Source organism: Scyliorhinus torazame, chromosome 15 (genome assembly GCF_047496885.1).
Source record: "Scyliorhinus torazame isolate Kashiwa2021f chromosome 15, sScyTor2.1, whole genome shotgun sequence".
In the NCBI taxonomy this organism is placed as follows: Eukaryota; Metazoa; Chordata; class Chondrichthyes; order Carcharhiniformes; family Scyliorhinidae; genus Scyliorhinus; species Scyliorhinus torazame.
Genome location: NC_092721.1, coordinates 191,741,567 through 191,750,700, shown reverse-complemented (window position 1 = coordinate 191,750,700; position 9,134 = coordinate 191,741,567). Strand labels below are relative to the sequence as shown.

Sequence of the window (9,134 nt, the reverse complement as noted above, 5' to 3'; positions counted from 1 at the left end):
CTGTGGACACAAAGGAGAGCTGCAGTACAACGGAGATCTGCAGACACAAAGGAAAGCTGCAGACACAACGGAGATCTGCAGACACAAAAGAGAGCTGCGGACACAACGGAGATCTGCTGATACAAAAGAGAGCTGCAGACACAACGGAGATCTGCAGACACAAAAGAGAGCTGCAGACACAACGTAGATCTGCTGACACAAAGGAAAGCTGCAGACTCAAAGGAGATCTGTGGAGATAAAGGAGATCTGCGGAGATAAAGGAGAGCTGCAGACACAAGAAGAGAGCTGCAGACACAAAAGAGAGCTGCAACCACAAAGGAGAGCTGTGGACATAAAGGAGAGCTGCAGCTACGAAGGAGAGATGCAATTATGAGTGTTGGATGGTGACAACAATCAGCACACAGGTACAGACATAAAGGGAAAGCAGAGACAGAGAGAGGAGTACAGAATTCAGGTGTGGGAAGTCAGCAAAGCTCTCTATGAAAAGGCCAGTTTTCTGTTTGGCATTAAGAGGAAAAATAGAATTCCAGAAGCTCTTGGGGAAGAGCTATCGGAGTGAGGTAAAGGGGATGGGACTGAATCCCAAAAAGTGTTTTGAGTCACTCAGGCACAAAGAGCGAAGAGTCTGTCTCAGAGGATTGCTGTTGATTGGTCAGTTGAACAAGAATTCTCTGGAAAGTTTAGTCATCAAAACCGAAGTGACCCGGGGGCAGCACGGTGGCGCAGTGGTTAGCATTGTTGCCTCACGGCGCCGAGGTCCCAGGTTCGATCCCGGCCCTGGGTCACTGTCCGTGTGGAGTTTGCACATTCTCCCCGTGTCTGCGTGGGTCTCACCCCCACAAACCAAAGACGTGCAGGGTAGGTGGATTGGCCACGCTAAATTGCCCCTTAATCGGAAAAAAAAATTGGGTATTCTACATTTATTTTAAAAATTGACGTGGCCCGAGGAAGAGAGGGTTGGTAGACGTGTGTTCTGTTGGTGCTAACCATCTCCGGGGACCTCAGGTGAAATATTTGCCGGTCAATGAAACTCAATGGCCAAAACAATGGAGTGTGAAGACTGTGAGTTTTCACTTGGTGTCTTCATTGGGGTCAGAAATGGTGTGGGTACTTGAGGTTGTGTAAGATGTATCTCTGTTGTCCCGACTATTCAAAGTGAAATTGATCTTTTTATTTGAAGTACCTCTTGCCTATTATTTCATGTTTTATTTGCTTTGTTTCTGATTTGTGTTGAACTGAAAGTTGCAAAAAGTGAATGCTTATCAGAAATTCTTTCATTTGCGGGTTGACTGGCAACTTTGGTTAGTTTGGTTGTCGGTTCCCCCTCGCGGGTTGTAACATCTTTGTTCTGGCCCAGCTGATTCCACCTTTGTCGTAAAATTATCCACCCTATCTGTTCACATTCTTGCCTCAGTGACTGATATCTGTGGCCCAACATCTTCTCTATCTCCTTTGACCCATTGTAATGCCACTACTGCCTTAACTCCCTGTCACTTCACAGGCTCACCAGCCCCGATTTCTGCATCGCTGGGTTACCAGGTTTTAAGACCACTTAGAAATGCACACATCTACTTCAGCAAAGAAAAAAAATCAAAAATGAATAATATATCAGCCATTGGAAATCTCAAACAAAATCAGGCGCAGGAATGTCAATGTAAATATTAAGTAGGATTAAATGAGTTTTCAGACACACACCAGGGAGACTTTAGTTTTGATATCCCCTGCCTGTGCCTGGGGTACAAGCCGAATAATGAGAAGTTCCCTCTGTGCCTGTCTCTCAACAATGGTTTTATTCAAACTTGTTTTGATTCCCCGACATTATTCAATTCATCATAGTCTTGCTCCATCTTGAGATTTAGTGGTTTAAATTAGACACCTTCAGGATGCCATATATTAAACATTAACCTCTGAGAAATAAAGTTCTAAACTGGCAGAGAGTTGGACACCCCCCCAACCCAAAGGTTCATGAGTTCAATCGCCAGACTCCAATAGCATTCAAGCCCATCGTCCTTCACTTAAAGTATAGAAACCTCAAGACAGATGACTGCCGTAAATTGAAATATTACATCCCAGAGGCAGAATTAAAATCTCTTTCTGTCAAACCTCTCTCCCCAAATATGTGCATACTCTTTTAGGCTACCCTTTATAACAGCCACAGAGACATTTATTATCCGTTTATTAACACTATCATCACCTCGTAAGGAGAATGAGAGATTTGACTGGAACACAGATAGGAGAGAAAGAGAGAGAGGAAATACATGAACTAAATCTAACTAGCAAAGGAAATTGATGGAAGTCATTTTAGCAAGGAAGGAAAAAAAGGTTTGAAAAGCCATAAGCAGGAAAATTAATTACAAGTGATAAATTTTGACACTGCAAAAAAATAACATATCAGAAAAGTACCATGCAAGTCGGAGACAGGTTCAGCAAATGATGAGACTGTGCAAACTCCACACAGTCACACAAAGTTGGAATTGAACCCGGGTCCCTGGCGCTGGGAGGCAGCAGGGCTAACGACTGTGCCACTGTGCTGCACCAAGAAAGAATTCAGTTTTGAGTCCAATATCCAAAGAAGAGTTATATTGGACTGGAAACATTAACTTTTTTTTCTCCCTCCACATATGATGCCAGACCTGCTGAATATTTCCAGCACTTTCTGTTTTTATATGTGTGGATCACCCTTTAGGCCACAGCCAGAGTCACTGCATTGAAGGGAGGATGAGGTCCCACTTGAGGTGATTTATGAGGATGTTGCCAAAAATGGTGAATTTTTGCTACAAGGAACATTATATAGGGTGTAGTTGTTTTCTCTGGGACAGAGGAAACTGAGGGGAGTCTTAAGTGAGGTGTCTGAAACGAAGAGAGGCCTAGGTAAAGTGGATAGGAAAAAATTACTTTCCAAAGCAGAGAAGTCAATAATCAGTGGGCATGGATTTAAAGTAATTGGTAGTATCAGAGGGACATTGAGGAGAAACTTCTTCACCCAGGGGGTTGTGGGATTCAGGGACTCCGTGTGAGTGGGATTTTCCACCCTCCCCACGGCATGTTTTACAACCGCGGAGCTGGCTCGACATTGGCTGCTGGCACGGTCTTCCAGTCCCACCGATGTCTACGCCATTTAGTGTAGACGTGTGTGCCCTACGTACAAAAGCAATCCCCCACAGTGGGTTCTCCGGCGGTGGGAGGGGCGAGCCCTTGTATCCTGATGGTTCTCTTTGTGGGTAATTTCTGGCATGCAACCCTCTGTTCGGTTGTACCCACATTCGCAGCGGCACGGTAGCACAGTGGTGAGCACTGTTGCTTCACAGCGCCAGGGTCCCAGTTTTGATTCCCGGCTTGGGTCACTGTCTGTGCAGAGTCTGCACGTTCTCCCTATATCTGCGTGGGTTTCCTCCGGGAGCTCCAGTTTCCTCCCACAAGTCCTGAAAGTTGTGCTGTTAGGTAATTTGGACATTCTGAACTCTCCCTCCGTGTACCCGAACAGGCGCCGGAATGTGGCGACTAGGGGCTTTTCACAGTAACTTCATTGCAGTGTTAATGTAAGCCTACTTTTGACACTAAAGATTATTATTGTTATGCAGAATACTCACATGTACAGATTCACAGAATACTCACATGTATAGACTCACACAGAGTGCTAACATGTACAGACTCACATAGAATGCTCACATGTATAGACTCACACAGAATACTCACATGTACAAACTCACACAGCATGCTCACATGTATACACACACATAGTACACGCATATACATACTCACACAGAATGATCACATGTATACACATATAGTACAGACATGTACAGAGTCACAGAGAATGCTCACATGTATAGACTCACACAGAATACTCACATGTACAGACACACAATAGTTTCAACTGTACAGACTCACACAGAATACTCACATGTACAGACCCACACAGAATGCTCACATGTACAAACTCACACAGCATGCTCACATGTATACACACACATAGTACACGCATGTACATACTCACACAGAATGATCACATGTATACACATATAGTCCAGACATGTACAGAGTCACAGAGAATGCTCACATGTATACACACACAGTACACACATCTGCAGACTCACACAGAATGCTCACATATATACACACACAGAGTACACATGTACAGACTCACAGATAATGCTCACATGTTCAGACCCACACAAAACGCTGACATGTATAGACTTACACAGAATGCTCACATGTGCAGACTCACACAGAATGTTCACATGTATACACACATACAGTATACACATGTACAGACTCACACAGAATGCTCACATATATACACACATAGTACACACATGTGCAGACTCACAGAATGCTCACATGTATACACACACGCAGTATACACATGTACAGACTCACACAGAATGCTCACATGTACAGACCCACACACAGTACACACATGTGCAGACTCACACAGAATGCTCACATGTACAGACCCACACACAGTACACACATGTGCAGACTCACACAGAATGCTCACATGTACAGACCCACACACAGTACACACATGTGCAGACTCACACAGAATGCTCACATGTATTCATACACAGTACACACATGTGCAGACTCTCACAGACTGCTCACGTGTAGTGATAGTGGAGTCGGACACTTTAGGAACTTTCAAGCAGTTATTGGTTAGGCACATGGAGCACACCAGAATGACAGGGAGTGGGATAGCTTGATCTTGGTTTCGGACAAAGCTCGGCACAACATCGAGGGCCAAAGGGCCTGTTCTGTGCTGTACTGTTCTATGTCTATGTTTACACCCCGAGCTGGAGGCAAACGAAGCTAAAATGCTGCAGATGCCGGAAATGTGTAATAAAAGCAGAACATTCGCAGCTGGAGAGGGGGTCACTCCCTCGCTCCTGCCCTCCACCCTGTCACAGGTTGCTCCTGTCTAACACCCTCCACCCAGCCTTCCCTCTGCCTTGCCTCGTTTAAATGCTGCTCCAGCCTCTTCCAGCTTCCCAAACTGCAACCCCCCACCCCCCGCCCATTCTGAGTGAGCTGATGTGATGGAGCGGTGTGCGGCTGGCCCCAGCGTATGAAACACCCACCCAGAGGGGTTGCTGCCTCCCCCCTCGGAGCAGACTGTCTGCAGCTACCTCGGTGCTTACTCCAACCCATCTCCAACTCAGCACCTTAAATCCAGCCATTCACCTCTCCTGCACAAACTCCCGCTTCACCTTCACCAAATCCTGGGAGTTACCAAAAAGAAAATCCAGCTGGAAAAACTAACTTCTGCTGTCCTGGGAGGCAGACGTACTCCCAGAGAGTCCCATTGCAACAAGGAAGCTGAACCAGTCTTCTTGGCATTTAAAAAAAACACTATTTGTGTTTGCAAACTGTTTCACTGAGCCTGCAGGTTAAGATTTCCAACTCCTGCACTTTCCACGCGGTCTGCTGAAGTTTCTGATGCACTTTGAGAGCAGTGTTACTCTATAGGTGGATTGTTCCTGCCTTTTTGCCTGTCGTTTGACTCTGTAACGGGACGGCGCTGTGCTGTGTGGACTGGGAATCTCTCACACACAAACACACTCCGATCCAATGGGGGGGATGCAACTATTAGCAGAGAGCTCAGACGAGATCCACTCTGAAGGCATGTAGACCACTGCCTCTCAGCACCCAGCTCTGTGAACCAGGAGGCTGTCCCATCCACAACGTGGACTGCGAGGAAGGAATAGGTAAATTATCACACTTATATACAATATATACACATTGTGATGCCTTTGTTCTGCAGTCTGCGGGATTCTGCCGTTTATATAAGCGATTGGTTCCTTACTATGAATGCTAAGTATTATTTTTTTAAATAACTCAGTCGTTGAGTTTATTGTGGCTGTAAATATAGAGCCTCTCCCACTCTCCCATTCTCTCTATTTTTCTTGCACTCTCTCTCCCACATTCTCCCACTCTCACTCTCTCCCACTCGCTCTCACATTCTCTCTCCCCTATTCTCTCTATTTCTCTTCCACTCTCCCTCAGTCTCCCACTCTCTCTCCCACTCTCCCATTCTCTCTATTTCTCTTGCACTCTCTCTCCCACATCCTCCCACTCTCACTCTCTCCCGCTCGCTCTCACATTTTCTCTCTCCCATTCTCTATTTCTCTCCCACTCTCGCTCCCACATTCTCTCACTCTCTCCCACTCGCTCTCACATTCTCTCTCTCCCATTCTCTCCCACTCTCTCTCACACATTCTCCCACTCTCTCTCCCACTCTCCCATTCTATTTCTCTTGCACTCTCTCTCCCACATTCTCCCACTCTCACTCTCTCCCACTCGCTCTCACGTTCTCTCTCTCTCACTCTCTCCCACTCGCTCTCACATTCTCTCTCTCTCATTCTCTCCCACTCTCTCTCCCATTCTCTCTATTTCTCTTGCACTCTCCCACTCTCACTCTCTCCCGCTCGCTCCCACATTCTCTCTCTCCCATTCTCTCTATTTCTCTCCCACAGTCTCCCACTCTCACCCACTCTCTCTGGACCTAAGCTGTAACCTCAAATGGTCCATATTAACCATATTTCAGCAGGGCTCCCTGTGAATGGGGATTAAACCTAACCAAGAATAATTTCGACAAGCGAGACACAAATATCTCCGGGTGAGAGGTAGAGCAGGGCAGCAGTCAATCTGGACCTGTTGACAAGGGAGTGATATTATTTTCAGAAAAGGAGTCTGAAAATACCATGCGTTACCCAACAGCTGGCGCTCCGGGCTGTCAGAGAATGCCTCATTTCTATATGTGTGTGTTCAGATATAATCGGAATCATCTGTAATTTAAAAGCGAGCGAGAGACGGCGTGTCTGTGCTGACAGATTGAAAGAAACATTGTTGGATTTCTTTTCGGTTTAGGGTCAGTTACTGTCCCCTCACTTCCTCTCTAATCGGAGAGGAACCACAGGCATTCTCCAACTCACTCTCCCCCCCCCCCCCCCCCCCCACACACACACTCTATTTCTCTCCCACTCTCTCTCTCCTACTCTCTTTCCCACTCTCTCTCTCTATATATTTCTCTCCCTCTCGCTGTCTCCCTCTCACTCGCTCCCACTCTCACTCACATTCTCTCTCTCCCATTCTGTCCACTTCTCTCCCACTCCCTCTCCCACTATCCCATTCTCTCTATTTCTCTTGCACTCTCCCTCCCACATTCTCCCACTCTCTCTCCCCTTCTCTCTATTCTCTCCCACTCTCTCTCACACTCACTCTCTCTCTATCTCTCTCTCCCTTCTAGCTTTTCCTCTGACACTTTTCAGGAACGACACTGCCTTGAGTTTCTCATCAGCTTGTACAGGGTTGAGAGGAAGTCCTTTCGATTCCGCCCCCAAAACGTTGTTTTTTTTACCAGAATTTGACGGGTTCAGGTGTAGAAAGTTCGTTTGAAAGTGTTCGGGAAAGCCAACGCATGGATTTAGTTTGGAAAAGTTCACAGGGAAAACAGGCGAATGGGCAAGAGGGTGGCTGGAGGGCGAGGCAGTGTCCATCTGGTTAAATAACTCTTGTATTCCCCTCCCTGAATGAAGCCACTTGGTACAAGAGCGGCTGAGGCAGTAGCTGCCTCGGGTTGTACAGCTCCTGGATCTGGGAGTCTGCATTCTGTGTTCAACCCGCCTCACGCACAGGGCAGCCTGGCCACTGGTCAGTGAATGAATGGGCCTGTGGTGGGCGGGGTCCTCCCAAAGACAACTGACCCCCCCGCCCCCCATGCGTGTACTATGTGTGTGTATACATGTGAGCACTCTGTGTGAGTCTGTACATGTGAGCATTCTGTGTGGGTCTGTACATGTGAGTATTCTGTGTGAGTCTGTACATGTTAGCACTCTGTGTGAGTCTATACATGTGAGTATTCTGTGTGAGTGTGCATGTGAGTATTCTGTGTGAGTCTGTACAGTTGAAACTTCTGTGTGCCTGTACATGTGAGTATTCTGTGTGAGTGTGCATGTGAGTATTCTGTGTGAGTCTGTACAGTTGAAACTTCTGTGTGCCTGTACATGTGAGTATTCTGTGTGAGTCTATACATGTGAGCATTCTATGTGAGTCTGTACATGTTAGCACTCTGTGTGAGTCTATACATGTGAGTATTCTGTGTGAGTGTGCATGTGAGTATTCTGTGTGAGTCTGTACAGTTGAAACTTCTGTGTGCCTGTACATGTGAGTATTCTGTGTGAGTCTATACATGTGAGCATTCTATGTGAGTCTGTACATGTTAGCACTCTGTGTGAGTCTATACATGTGAGTATTCTGTGAATCTGGACATGTGAGTATTCTGCATAACAATAATAATCTTTAGTGTCACAAGTAGGCTTACATTAACACTGCAATGAAGTTACTGTGAAAATCCCCTAGTCGCCACACTCCGGCGCCTGTTCGGGTACACAGAGGGAGAATTCAGAATGTCCAATTCACCTAACAAGCACGTCTTTCGGGACTTGGGGAGGAAACCGGAGCACCCGGAGGAAACCCACGCAGACATGGGGAGAACGTGCAGACTCCGCACAGACAGTGACCCAAGCCGGGAATCGAACCTGAGACCCTGGCGCTGTGAAGCAACAGTGCTAACCACTGTGCTACCATGCCGCCCTTTTCTATTTATTCCTTCACAGGATGTGCGTGTCACTGGCTAGGCCAGCATTTGTTGCCCATCCTTAATTGCCTCTGTAGCCACTTCAGAGGCCATTCAATTTGCGATGGGTCTTGAATCATCTGACATGAGGGAGATCAAATTTAATTCTCTAAAGGACATTAGTGAAACAGATGTTCTTATGATTCATGGGCACTATGACAGAGATGTGGGGCAGGATTCTCTGCCCAGCTGCACACGTTTTCTAGTCTGGCACGTCGCCGCCGGCAGCGGGCTCCTCCATCCTGGCAGCCAGCCAAGGGGGTATCCCATTGTGGGCACTACCGCATCCACACGCAGTCCCCCACATCCACACGCACTCCCCCACATCCACACACACTGCCCCACATCCACACGCACAGTCCCCCACATCCACACGCACTCCTCCACAACCACACACACTGCCCCACATCCACACGCACACTGCCCCACATCCACACGCACAGTCCCCCACATCCACACACACTGCCCCACATCCACACGCACAGTCCCCCACATCCAC

The 9,134-nt window shown here is 47.1% G+C and overlaps 1 protein-coding gene across 1 annotated transcript in view; it reads left to right on the top strand.

Moving 5' to 3' along the window:
* Positions 1-5,022: 5,022 nt before the first annotated feature.
* mxra5a (matrix-remodelling associated 5a) overlaps positions 5,023-9,134 on the top strand; it is a 98,171-nt gene continuing 94,059 nt past the window's right edge. Inside the window, exon 1 of the mRNA XM_072477355.1 lies at positions 5,023-5,705. The gene's annotated coding sequence lies outside the window, so the exon portion shown is untranslated. The remainder of the gene's footprint in view (positions 5,706-9,134) is intronic.